General features: G+C 35.2%; 2 long non-coding RNA genes across 3 annotated transcripts in view; one reads left to right on the forward strand and one right to left on the reverse strand.

Moving 5' to 3' along the window:
* Positions 1–3,874, reverse strand: part of LOC135080759 (uncharacterized) — a 40,287-nt gene extending 36,413 nt beyond the window's left edge. Inside the window, exon 1 of one of the 2 annotated variants that reach the window (XR_010259069.1) lies at positions 3,481–3,874. This is a non-coding gene — a long non-coding RNA (uncharacterized LOC135080759). Of the gene's footprint in view, positions 1–369; positions 864–3,480 lie in introns of those variants that run through there. The other variant, XR_010259068.1, reaches the window with a different exon arrangement.
* LOC135080761 (uncharacterized) overlaps positions 1–13,812 on the forward strand; it is a 61,551-nt gene extending 47,739 nt beyond the window's left edge. Inside the window, exon 2 of the long non-coding RNA XR_010259071.1 lies at positions 12,372–13,812. This is a non-coding gene — a long non-coding RNA (uncharacterized LOC135080761). The remainder of the gene's footprint in view (positions 1–12,371) is intronic.
* Positions 13,813–14,773: the final 961 nt, after the last annotated feature.

A 14,773-nucleotide genomic window follows, 5' to 3' on the forward strand; every position in this document is an offset into this window, starting at 1 on the left:
TTAAAAATTCACACAGTAAAAAACAAAAATAAAAATCAAAGGTAAAATAAAGTAGCAAACAAAATAATAGTCATATACTTCCTATTACACAAGTATAATATCTAAATTAACAAAATATTGTTAGCTCTACATTACGTTATCACAAATTACTATTTCATCTATCCGAATTTCACGGCGGCTACTTTACAATGGAAAAATAAAATTGTATAAAAACACAACAAAGCTAGCTTAGCAGACAAAAGTAGTCAATTAAAAAACTGACAATATTGCAACAAAAAAGTTAATACACATTCCGAAAAAAATATACAACAATTCCTAATTTACGTAAAACACTAGACAGCTACTCTACAAAAACAAGAGAATCACAACCTTGGTCCGAGGAATAATTTTCTTTGTCGCACAAAAAAGTTCAAGTCCGTTGTAAACCACAGAAGTCCATCAGTAAATTTCGAATAGCAGAGTATATTTGTGGCAGTCAATTGATTCTTAGTTACGACTAGCCTTAACATTAATTTAACGCTTACAATTAATTTATTATTAGTTATCAATCGCTCACTCGAGATCTCGATCGTTAAAAAAAATAAATTTTAAATAAAAATATTCTCAATAACGGCCAAACGTTTAATCTCTTACAAATGTAACCGACATAAATATTAAAAATTTTGCAAAAAACTTTTCCACTGCCAACAGTTTAGGTCAAAAAAGTGAGGGTCGGGATTTAGCCTAAAAATATTTTTTCGATTAGTCGCGGTTAGAGTTTAATTTAGGATTTTTTTGAATTTTGTATTTTAATTTTAATATTTATGATCACAAGAGCACGAGGAACGTGTATTAGGTCGCGCGGCCCGGCCGGCCGCCGCGACTCCAGACGGACGACTGACTGAGACGCGGCGCGCTGCCCCGCCCTCCCCGCGCCCCCGGCCCCGACTTCGTTACGAGCCACTTGTGATCGCCGCGCGATTTTTCCGCCTAAGACAAATTAGGCGGGCTCGCGCCGCCCCCCTTCTTAGTCTTACGTTGGGCGGTTTCTTTCTTACAGCCGAGACGTTTTTTCATACCTTTCTAGTCAAATATACTCATAACGCGATCAAATACGCTACGAGTACAAACGTTTCTTTACGCATTAAATAATAAACACACTCATTTGCATTACTTCGTACGCGCGTAAAAGTTCGCAACACGGAGAGCATCGTATACGTATAAATTATCGGCATACCAATGTTATGGCGGCGGGCTGTTTTATTTTTAAATGGCATTTAATCGTCACTCTCGCTTTCGACTGTGCCGAGGCCGGGTTAATTGTAAATAAAATTCAATCATTCGCAAAAAATCCCCGTAATCGGCAGCCGACAATATCAATGAGTGATTCGCGTTCAGTGATTGTGCTTTTCTGTAGTACACGAGTGACGTCACCCGCTATTGTGCTTCGCGCTGGAGTTTCGGATTGATTACGGGCGCTACTTCAAATGATTGCATTAGTTCAGAATAGAAAAAAATGATTTGTTCCAAAAATGTCTTTGTAACTTTGCTTTTTGCAAGAAAATGAAGTTAAATAAAACTTTGAGCGATTTTCATAAAGAAAATTTTATAAATTAGGTCTTAAATTCGACAAGATCAAGTCTTGTACTAAAATAAAATAAGTCGAATAGGATCGAATCATAGGAACGTGTCGTATTTCATGACTTTTTTTTATTTTAAAACTTTTTACATTTTTCTAAATCAAAAATATGTCATCAAACGAACTTCGCTTGAAACTGGCCACAATGGTCATCTAACAAAAAAAAAACAATGACACTGAAAACCGACACCCCTTTTTTCCGTGCAAGATGGCTGCCCGCGGTCCAGCGACAGTGGCGCTCAAATTATGATTCTTTCATCCCGCGGTCCAGCTGTCGCGGGGTCAGCAACCCCAACGGTTTTAACGAGTCTTCGATTTTTAAGTGGACAGTCGAGAGCGATGCTACTATCTCAATATCCTTGTTCTTGGATATTTTCAGACGACAATTTTTGAAAATGGAAGCTATTTTTGAAAATGGAACATGATTAATAAAGTAGCTTTTGCGATTAAAGAGTCTTCGATTTTTTTAATTAAGTGGACAGTCGAGTGCGATGCTACTTAACTGTATCGATGTAAAGTTTGTTTAGATATTTTAAGACGGAAAGTTTGAAAACAAAGCTATGTATTTTGAAAAATGACAAACGAAAAATCGAGTACCACAAAATACATAATGTCAATACTGAGTTTGGATGTGTCTAAGGACGAAACTTACTTTTAGGTATTTAGGCGCTAGAATTTTGGTGACTTCGGGACAGAGAAAAAAAATATATAAATAGGCCTTGAAAAAGCTGTACGTAACGAACACTTTGGCTTCTTTTTTTACCAATGCCGTTCTGTGTTCCATCGAAATAGATACCTTTTACACAATCACAGTTAAAAAAAATATTCTTTAGAAAATACTTGGGATACTTTACATTTCATGCAATTTTTACGAATTTTACGAATTCAACGCTTTTGGACACTGTTACTCTCTTCTCTTGCACTAGTTGACACATAGTAAGTATTAACTTTATAATCAAGGAATAAAATCTACTTTCCTTCTTTCTACATTTTAATGTGACGGTGTACTTTAACACTGTTTAATTTTCTCAACTCAACAACTCAAGCAAACATCAACTGCGGAACCAATCGACTACAACATCAACGTAAAAAAGCTCTCTTGGTCACAAAAATTAGACTGAAACTCTATTTTGGTAATTTTTAACTACTAATGGAATGTTTACTAATTTATATTTAAATGTTTTGAAACGTTTAAAATAAATATTAGGTTTTCGCATCGAAATACATTTTTACGTAGCTCTAAATAATTTATTTCCGTCAATTTTACCGTTATATTTAAGTAGAAACATTACAAATTATGCAATAGATAACTCTTTAGAGTTTAGAGTCCTGTCTATTTTTTTATGCGTGGATGAAATACCAACGATAAAATCACTAAATTATTTCCAGATTTACACGAAATAAATCTATTTAAAAAAAATATCGTTTCGAATATTTGGAATGCGATAAAATATACAAACAACATGAAAACCGAGTTGAGAAACACAAAGTGTTTCCGTGAAAATTTTACCGCTTGCTATGTTATGGTTATAAAATAACAATAGATTATTTTAACAGACCCCAAAGAATTTATAAAAAAAAATACCTCTGAATGAGATGAGAGTTTATTATTTCAAAAAGTCACAATATAGAACTTTAACGAACCTAGAGGTTTTTATTTTTTTAACACGGACACATTCTTTTATTCAATTTATTTAAATTCAGAAATTTTCACGTTGTACTTCATAAACAAAAAAATACTGTGGTAACTTTTATCGCGCGCGAATTGAGAATATTTTTATTTTTGCTTGCAAAATAAAATTTAAGCAAAAAAAAAATAAAAACAAAATGATAACATTCTACTCTGAGTGCCACAAATTTACCTTCCACATCAGATGAAATGTATTCTTCGAACGTCTCGCACGGCGTGACGCAAACTTACAACTAAACACAGTTTCGGCAAATTTATATTTTTTTCTCCAGCTACACCACAAAAGTTCAATAAAAGTCTAAAATCCCGTCCGAACTTAGCAGCTAATTTTTACAAACATCCGTAACAATACAACGAGTCCTCAAAAAATCAGTTTGTTTCACTAAAATTACACTGAAGTAAAGTCTGTCACTGAAAGTTAATAGTCCACTAATGAGTATGAAAAAAAAAATAGAACGCGACGAAGGAACTTAATACCACTTATAGACTATGCGGCAAAAGAGCCGAATATTTACATTGGAGAAAAAAAAATGAGGTCATTCGGAGGTTACGGGCAACGCAGCCGGTCGGCGCGGGCCGCGACGGGATGTGGCGCTCGGCGCCCCGCCGCCACGTGCGCGCGGCCGCGAGCGGGACCACGCATCCCCGATCTCCCCTACACGACAAGGACAACACTATTCTTTTTTCAATTTACTATATTTGCCGATTTTTATTATTTTTTCGCATTTCGATATTTTATTTTTTAGTTGATGCGCTCCGCAACTCACCTGTTGTGCTTGACCCGCTTCGATCTGTCGACCGATCATGTGATCGAAGCTTTTCAATACTTTTTTGGCACGCGCTCGATTTCGGACGCGTTTGTATGACTTCAGCCGTGGGATAATGAACTAATTAGCTGATATAAATACCTATTTATTTTTATCTATTTTTTTTTAATTATTAAATGGATTCTAAGTAAGAAAGTATCGTAACACTTGAACATTAGCTTATCCTAAAAAGCTCTTCAAACGAAGTAGAGCATAGAGTCGTACTGTGCTGATTACAGAATATAATGTAGGGTTTTTTTTATTTATAAATAAATATAAAAAATATACATTTAAATCTGTTAAAATTACTACTAAAAACAAGTAGCGTGACGTTAACAAAAAATAAAGATCAAAATTTTCTAATAAGAGTCGACAGTGCTGCTAGGATAATGCGGCGTTGAGTAGCGGAACTAACCTTATTGGAATCGCGACGGTAGCGCGGCGCTGAATGACGGCGCTAATAGGAACTATCGCCGATGGTTCATTTCTAACGCGTCGTTTAATTTTTCGTTTTATTAATCGTGAAAGTGCAGCGTTCACCTCGCCGGCCATTCAACGGGCACTCGCGTTATCTTTTTCGTTTTCATCGGTTTTTACAGACGTTTTGATCGTGTCGCCTCGTCGTGTTGTTGCTGGAACCGAGAAAGAAGGTTTAGTGTCGAATAAAACTGGCATTCGCACGAACTGTTCGGTATTTCTTGCAGCTGCACATTTTATTTCACAACTTTATTTTTTATTACACACAAGTGGCAGATATTTATTAATTTAATGTAATCTTGTCTTCTAATGACCAGTTGTACTACTAATTACAATAGATGGCGCTAGCAGTTTCAAATGCTCATCAAACCTTGTCGAAGTTTATTAAATTCAAACATGAGACATTTGAATGTAACCATAAAAAAATATCGTGTTTTTTTGAAAGTATTTTTTAAAATCTAAGTTAAAATAAAACATTTGGCGTTGTTAAAAAGTTTCACCAATCAGTCATTATAGTTATTTGCGAGCAAATGTAAATATTTATGAGGTGATGTCGCCAGGACGTATTTATTTGGCCAAAATCTACAATAAACTCATTGGTGATAAATTACTGCCGAATAAAATAGTTGTATTACATGAATAATGCATTGTTAATATTAACCCGTAACAATATTGACAGTTTAAAAATTTAATCAGAGTTAGTAATATCAAATGGAAATGTTATAATACTTATTAATTTAACGGCTCTACTAAAAAAATTAAAAGATTAAAAGGTAATGATATTTAATAATGATGACCTTTTCTTTTTTTATTATTTACTATATTTTGACGTTCATAAGTGCCACTTGTGGTCTAAACTGAATAAATATTTTTGATTTTGATTTTGATTTCAGGGACTTTCTGTCTGTCTTAATAAATTTTTTTACAGTTAATTACTATTTTTTGTAAGTAGCTTTGAAATTAATAAAGTTAAAGTTTGCCAACTACTGAAATCATAAATCAAAATCATACAAGAGTATGGCAAAGGGAACATGGCGACTCTCCTTTGAATCTTTTTATGGGAGAGTCGCATTTTGACACCTTTGTAAAAGTATGTCAATTGACTCTAAGGCTGAGTTGCACCATCTTACTTTAACTTTGACAAATGTCAAAAATCTGTCAAAAGCCATACAAAAAGCACAGGTTATCGTTAAATTTACTGTCAAAGTTAGGTGGTGCAACTCAGCCTAACAGTGTTAATTCCCCATTTTAGAAATATTTAAATACCTTTGTATTTTCTACGCCCTTTTGGTTGTGCTTGTAAATATACACTTACATCTTTATTTGATTGCTAAGCAAAATAGCCTTGAGATCTCACCCGCAAGTTTCTTCAGTTACTCCGTGACTATGGCGCTTGCAACAGTGCCGAAATATCGGAAACTCAAAATTAAGATGCATGGTAGCAATCCCGTCAGTAATAATAATTAAGCCTTGAGATCATTGAGAACTTTCGCACGCCAAAAAAGTATACTTAATATTATTAGCAGTCAATGAAAATAACTTTCGCATTAATAATAGGTATAAATGAAACATAAACATATTATGAGCTTCAGCCGCTTTCTCTTATACTCGGGATAACAATAATAACCACTGTGTAAAAGTGCCTATTATTTTGCGTGCTCCTTCGTCTCATCAAAAGCCGCCATATTCGTTCTTGGAGCTGCATAATAAAGCAGGTCTCGTAAACCTGTGCGATTACTTTAAATAAACCGCGATAACGTAATTTTTCTCCGCGGAACTAGATGTATTCCTGAAAAGGACACTGGGTGTGACTGTGAACGTTTGAAATTAAAGAACTGGAATCAACATACTTTAGAAGTGACAAGAACAAAATTCAGAATTGATTATTTGGCTGTTTCATTCTTGATAGCCAACCCTTGCAGAAAATCTGCGTATAGGAACAATATTTACCTGGTTACCTGCTACAGATAAAACTATTTATTTAAACTAGCTGATTTTTATCTTTACAAAATAATTTAAGGTCAAGCACATTAATAATATTTTATTCAAATTACGCTTTGATAAACAAAATTGATTGAAACTGAAATATAAGAAGGAACCTACGCCGACTTGTGGAGATAAGCTGCTTTCACATGTGAGTCAGTATTACGTTCATGATTGGAAGTAGTTGACACACAATGTTGCCAACATTTATAACTGCTCTGTTATTCTTGTACTTTACAAGTACAATGGGACAGTGTCGGTGCTGGGTTTAAAATAATGGTCCTCCCGTCCAGTCGGCGTAGCGCGCGATAAGGGTCTCGTAGCGCTCGCCGTTACCACATTTCGTAGCACTTGTACCACTAGCGCGTAGCTGATCGTAGCCGCTGACATCGCTGGATTTATGGAATCTGCCACTTAAAATGCACTTTGATTTTGAGAAGTGAAAAGAGAAAGAATGGTAAGACAAAATATAAATATGTTGCATTGATTTTACTTGTTCTAGTATTTTTAAATGTGTTTTAAGATGCCACCTATATTTACTTATTGCAAATGATATCTAAAATGTAAAGCCACTTACATATACATGTCTAATCTTCATGTCTTCAAGCTTTGCAGGTTAAATCAGATCTAGAAAAAATTAAAGAAATAGTACTACTTACCTTTAGTTCTCGTACTTCTCGTGTCGCATATCCTAATGGCGTAAAAAGTATCATGTTTCGTTCACAACTTCATTTCCCATTCGATGGTTGACTAGCTCAACGTTTTTAGCTTGCACAAATGGTGATTTCTGAAATCTACATGTCGTGTTACCTATAACAAAGCCAGTAATAGAGATTTAATTGCACAGGAATCATGTTTGCTAAAAATAGTTTTTCTATTTGATTTAAAAATATTTCCTCTTACCAAATAATGAGAAAAAAATTTTAAATAACGAAAATAGCTCTTTTTTTCGCTGTAGCGCTCATTTTTTCCAAATCGACATAACATCAATACTTCGTCATCACCGCGAATGCGTGACAAGATGTCACCTCCGCTCGTAAAGTTGGCACCCCTGTAATTTTAAGCGGGAATCACGTCGTAAAACTGTTGTCGATTTCTTCTTAACGCGCGCCAGATTGAGTCGCGGAAGGTGAGTGTCACAATGTTATTTGATCGAGTGTTAACTTGACTACCCGTTTATGACGCTTCGTTAAGTGGTTCTGTGAGTACATTTTTTAAGACACGCCAAGTCAGTCTTGCGGCAAAGTAATACAAGAATAAAGGATACGAAATATTTTTTTTTTTGTATTTTGGAATGTCTCATAAAATTTTCTTTTAACTACTGAATTTTCCTATAGTTTTAAAGATATTTTTTGCTGTTTTCAAATAAATCACTTTGTTTATACAACACCGTAAGGCGATCAAGCAATACTTGCGACTCTACCACTAATTTATCTACAAATCGAACAAATTATCTAATGAATAGTTTTAAACACAATCACTCTAGGTAAGCAACAATGCGCTGTATTGTAAAAGATTTGTGATACCAATTTGAAATCTGAAATGAGTCCTATAAAATTTCTCCAATCTGCATCCCTGGACCCTATAATAAATCATATTATTGGCGCCATCAACTTTATTCGACATTACTTGCGTCCAGCCACATCAGCCTATGCGATAAAGAAAAACAAATTTCTATGGCGCACACCGTAAACCGGTAAAATGCCCACCTCTCCGTGATCCCTTTATTCGCACCTTGTAATGGCGCGTAACGTAAGAAGCTAACTTCTTTTTTATTGACGCACCTATAACTTTGAATTTGGAACGTTTTATCGTTCGTTCCGGATAAGCACACTCGTTTGTAAACTTTGCGCATTCGAAATAAAGGCCACATTCTATTGTTGTGCATTAAGAATTGAGTGTCAACGATAAATAAAAACTTTTTGTTTGTTTATCACTCGTGGCGTATGTGCAATTTTTTTTCAGAGGTAAAAGAAAGGCTAGTACAGTGGCATACAGTTGACTTTCGAGTTTGCTTCCAGACTTACCTCGGTGTTTGTTTTTTTCAAATTCGAAGTCTCACTTTGCAACAAAATAGCCGTCCTTTTGATGTGTTGGGTTGACGAAACATTGTACTCTTATAATGTTGGGGATAAACCTAAAGTCCGTTTATGACTTTTCTATGAGACCTTTGTGAGCGCATGAAAACAAATCCAAGTTTTTATTTGTTTATTTAAAAGCCGATAAAACGAAGTTATATTAAAGAATGCTTTAAAAGGTATGGGTTGGACGTATTTTGGTTTGGAAAAAGTATTAAGTACGGTCTGATAAAGAATTAAGACCTCGAACAAAGAAAAGTATAAGTACTTAAAGGGTAATAATGTGCGTAAGTATTACAAGTGCCTACTTTACTTTGTAACGAAATAAGTTTTTCGAGTAACTTTCACAAAGGATTGTGGTTCTTTCAGTTTGAGCCTTCCTTTCAATTCAGTTCGTAAATGAGAAATATAATGCAGTTTTAACGAAGGACTTAATAAGACTTTTCTGCTCCCTTTGCCGAGTTTTTAAGTTGGAGGAATCCGTTATTACGAACTTTTACTGAGGTTTTATACTATTTGAGAATTTAATAATAATTATTCATAACTATATTTTCCCTTACAAAGCTTGTAAATTAAAATAGAGGAGGTAAGATCTTGTTTTCTTTAATGCAAAATTGCAAAATCGTCATTACTCAAAAACGTTGTAATATCTAACAGATAGTTGAAAGTTAGTTAAACTGTCTGTGGGCTATTCTAGCTACAAATTTAATCTCAGAAGGATAAAGCAAACCGCCTTCATTCTAATACCAAGATTGCTCCAATCCCTTAAACCTTATAAATCAAGAGCACAGTCCGAGAACGCATACATTAGCACTGTCCGTGGGCATTCCAGTCTAATTTATAGTGAACTTTCAATTTGGCCAACACATCCCCGGGCCGTAAATCTGTGCGACAATTAAACGTCTTGCGGTGTAGCCGGCCGCTGCCCACTTGAATGCGTAATTCCAAATTCGAATCGCTTTATTTTGAAAATTCAAATCAAATTCTTTTTTTTAATTATAGTTGTGTTTGCTGGCCAGCTTGTTTGTGTTTGTCATAACAAAATGTTTTAATAGGTTGAATTAATTTTTTTTTAAATCTGTGGCATAACAATTAACTTTTTTGTATAACCTTGCCTACAGTGTACAAAAACTTATGCTTTGTGCTTTATTTACTTATGCAGCTGTTTGCTTATTAAATAACTGCTGAAAAGTGATGTAGAGACGCAATATTATTACGTAACGTTGGCATTAAGGATCTTAAGTTCTATTCTAAACTTCTAATACTGCTAATTATAACTTATCTTTTCATTTGATGTAAAGGAAAACTTTGATGTAGAGACTAGCGAGCTTTTAGACAACTCTTTATTTTAGAGGCGCCATTGTCAAATAAAGAGTATGAAAACTCCGCTCTGTTATAGCCAATTCTGTGTCAATGGAAATCCACCCTTATTAGTAGTAGGTGTTAGAACATCTAAACTCCTGTGCTCTACCTGGGTGCCTACTCTTTTATAATAAAATGATTATTGTAGTCTATGAAGTATATGAAGGTTTAGTTAGTATTTGGTTAGGTGTTCCTTACACACCTGACTAGAAAGTCATTTAGCTTACACCTGCTTAATTAAATGTGGTCATGTTAATTACGCCCACTTAAAAAACAGCCCCATTGATAAACGGGAGCGTTTAAAAAACTGTCAATGGGCGGCATACGCAAATGACCGGCGACCTTGCACCGCGTTTCGTAACGTTATTACCGGTGCAATGACCCCGCGCGAATCAATAACTCATTACTTTTTTATTTCGCGTTAAAAATAACGTGCTTTTTTGCGTTTCGCGCGATCGACGCCCCAATTATTGGCGAATGGGTGAAGGTTGCGTTGTGATTGTGACGTCACGCGGGCCACGTGGACGCCCGCGGCGGGAAAAATGCGCTGATCGCGGAATTATTTTTCGATAAAGATAAAATAAATTATTGGCTCTTTAACATGAGTACGCTTTCATTGACGTCCGCGTTGTTTTTTATGTCGGATCGGCTTCAATGAGCGGCGGGGATCTGTTGCGTGTTTGGGTTATCTGATACAAGTTTTTTGTTGTGTAAATTCTAACACTACCTACTCTAATAAATGACAAAATGTACATAATTAATTGATGTCCATTCGAAAACGACACCTAATGCCACAGGAGTAAAGCCTAATGCTAGACGAAAAACATTTGAAAAACAGGGATGGAACGAAATATGAACGGATTTTCACTGGTAAAAATTAAAACTGATACATACTCCGTGGTTCAGTAGTTAGAGATACAGAATATGTACAAAGTCTGTAATATGTAGTAATCTAATCTCGAACTAAACGATAAAGTTAATAAGTATTTTGATTCTGCGCACATATAATCTGACACCAGATTTGTCTTTTCAGTTGTAAAAATAAAAGAAGAGACAAGAATAAAATATTAATTATATTATTATGAACTCATCTAACTCAAATTCAGTCTTTATTGCACATCTATCAATTTATATAAATTACCTAGTAGAGCAGACAACTACAGCTTCGTGGTTTATTTGAGCGATTCTGTAACGCCAAGTGGCAAAAATCGGAACTATAAACGAGTATTGATAGTAGCGCCCTCCTGTCAGTGTCATGTTTGAACAGAAGTATCTCAACTATGACATTGACAGGAGGGCGCTACTATTGGACAAGTTTATCTACATATGCCCCATAATGCTAAAGGCATAAGTGTCATAATTGTTTGTTAACGTGATTGAGGAACGATGCCTTACTTTATTTAGTTTTCCAAGATAAAATCACTAGAATCGGCAGTTAGAGGTAAGATAGCCAGTTCCTACGTGGTGAGGATTCCGAGTGAAGCTTGCTTCCACCTTCGACCTGATCGTCACTTACCATCAAGTGAGATACAGGCCAAGAGCTTCCTCGTCATGGATAAAAAAAACTAGTCTATATGTAGATGATGCGGCAACATCATCATCATTATTATCATCATTGATACTGCACCGTGCCGCATCGCACCGTTAGGGCCTGTTCAAAGACATCCCGTTTTTTGCAGGATCCCGATTAGTAGTATACGTGTTTTAATATTAACTCTCACACGAACATCCCGTTTGCAGTGTAGGTACAAAAAAATCGATCCATTCAGTCATTCGAATTTTATACAACAGTCCAGTTTTGCGGGATTCAGTAATGCAGGATTCTCGTGGACACATATGAAAGTAGCCCATAAGCGAACGAGATAGGTAACCATGTGGCTGGTCTTGTCTTCAATAAAAATGAAAAATGATCCTTATGCACATACCTATTAATTCGATTTGATTTTGTTTCTTTAGGAGCTTTACTGAAACTTTTTTTTTCTTTGTAATGAAACCTTGGTACTGTTTGCCAGTCTAATGATCGCTCGGAGATGTTTTAATTACAGTATTTAAAAAATAATTGTAAATATTATTTTAAGTAGAAATTACCTACCTGAAATGACACTTACCGCTCTCCTGAAGTATCTCCTCTTCGTAAATATGTAAATCCTTGTTTTGAACATAAAACACTTATTTTATAGCACCTAATCAGACCATACGTTGCTGTAAACTTCACTTTATTGCACTAATTAACAACTTTTGTATTAAGTAAATATTTTTTTACACTAAAACTTACTACATTTAGGAACTTTTTTTACGATTAAATTTAAATGAAAATAAAACCTGGCCACTAAGAATACTCTTTTGTTTCTTTTCAGAGCCGTCCACTTGTCGAATTTGAATTTGAACTGTCAAGTTTGAATTTGGCGCGCGCTCGTAGGGGTGGCGCAGTCAGCCGCTGCGGCGGTCGGCAAGGAACTCACCGTCTTGAGGGCGAAAATACGTTACGGGCCCTTCGGACCCCTCGTGTTGGTTTACAATAGTGATAACAGTGTGTTGCTAACTAGTGGCCGTTTGAATTTTATTTATTATGGTGAAATTTTCGTAGTGCTTATAACATTGTGACTGCAAGAAGAGAGTGTAGAGAAGAAAAGAGAACTGTAAACATTTATATTGTATGTACATATTAGTTGAATAATTGAATTATTTTATGTAATTATGTATTGATTTGTTTTACAAAATTTATTACCATCAACATTATCTCATTAGGTCATTAAGTCTCCACTGCAGGAGGACAGATAATAATTTATCAGAAGCAAATTTATGTAGAATTTGAGAACGATAAGTACTTCCTGTGGGCTTAAAAAGCAATATTGTGGCCGTTCTAAAATACAACTCTACTTTTTTCTGTGTAATCTCTGATTCAGGAAAATTACTTAATTTATAGTAATTAGTTACCAATAAGAAAACAAATAATCTAAGCATGTAAGATTTTAAGGCACGTTCAAAAAGGCGACGGCCACATTTCTTTAAGCGTCCAAGGCAACCAGTTAAGAAGATTCGAAACCAAAAGTCCTTTAAAGCTTTTCTAAAATGGTTTCTATAGTCTTCTCAATAGAGTCTACTAGCCGGTCATTGCCGCCAGGTAGCGATAAAAAGGTTTATTTTGAGGGGTGCGCTTTCTTCGCGCTCACTAATATTGTTCGTAAACATAAAAGGCAATCATTAACACAGAGACGAACTTAGGAATAATTGTGTAGTTTATGTTATAAAACATTTTTACACCTAAGGAATGCATCTGTTTAAATACCGTAAAATACCATGTTTTATTAAATTCTGTCATTTTTGACACAAACTATTTTTTTTGTTTCAAGACACTAATCTTGAATCCCAACTAATATTATAAATGCGAAAGTAACTCTGTCTGTCTGTCTGTCTGTCTGTCTGTCTGTTACGCTTTCCCGCTTAAACCTCGCAACCGATTTTGATGAAATTTGGCATAGAGATAGTTTGAGTCCCGGGAAAGAACATAGGATAGTTTTTATCCCGGTTTTTGAAACAGGGACGCGCGCGATAAAGTTTTTCTGTGACAGACAAAATTCCACGCGGGCGAAGCCGCGGGCGGAAAGCTAGTTAGTCATAATGTATCACGTTGCGTTGTGTTAAATATTGTTGAATTAAAATTGTTTCAGCCTATGTTGTAAGCCTGTCCTGTATTACTAATTAAAATATTTAAACAATAAAAGATCGCTATCAAGCAACTGGCATGTCAGATTGTGATGAACGTCCTCAGAATAAAATTCTTCTTATTTTTCAGTCCATTTTGGTATTATTTTCACTGGTATAATACACCGAGCCATTATCGCCTTCTTACTGAGCTATTTCTCATAGGTAGTTCTAAACGTTTGCTCATCGAATACAGTAGTTCGAATCTATTGCAGTAGTAAAATACTTAGTTTCAATAATGATTTATGATCAGAATTAAACCCAAATTCGTCTCTGTTGTCGGAAGTAACGCACGGTGACTTATTTTTAACGGTCGCTCTGCGCGCGCGCCACTGCCATTGTTATTGGTTGAATCTTGTTTACCTCTGCACAATACTGGTTTAAATGTTATTAAGGTTTTTTATGGCTAAAAATTGTTTTGTCAAAACTAGAAGTCAGAATCTGGTCAATATTGTATTATTAATAAAATAATAGGTAAGTGTCATACACACAGCTTCAAACAAACTTGATGATTATATTTGAATAAACTTTTGTGACCAAGTAATAATTTTTGTTAATTTTTCCTTGGTAAAGATAAATAACGAACTTTTGCCTCAATTAAAATATTTTTCTTCCATTCTTTTTAAGCATAACGGCTTTCCGCTATTCACGGATAGTGCACACGGCACCCGCAAGACGCGTGCGCGACACACGAGCGGATGTTTCCAATTTCCATAACTTACCTTAACATCCTTGCTGTGTAAAACGTATCCTTATCGTCAAGAGATAAGAACTACGACTCAAACGGTAAGGAACGGTCGAAGCGCACGCGTCGTCATACTCTGTGCTCACAAGAAAGCAACAGGATGTCTTACCAGGAGAGGGTGACAACCCTATATTACTTTTAATTTAAGACGTTACAATGGAATATTATTTTTTAAAGACGTACAAAAGACAACAAGTGCAATTTCTGCTCAGCCAACAGAAAACAATATTGTAGAGTTGTCAATAATCACTTTGCTATAAAATTTAACATTCAACAAACAACTCTACCAATTTTAAAGTATGTTAGTCT

Source organism: Ostrinia nubilalis, chromosome 18 (assembly GCF_963855985.1).
Source record: "Ostrinia nubilalis chromosome 18, ilOstNubi1.1, whole genome shotgun sequence".
Taxonomy (NCBI): Eukaryota; Metazoa; Arthropoda; class Insecta; order Lepidoptera; family Crambidae; genus Ostrinia; species Ostrinia nubilalis.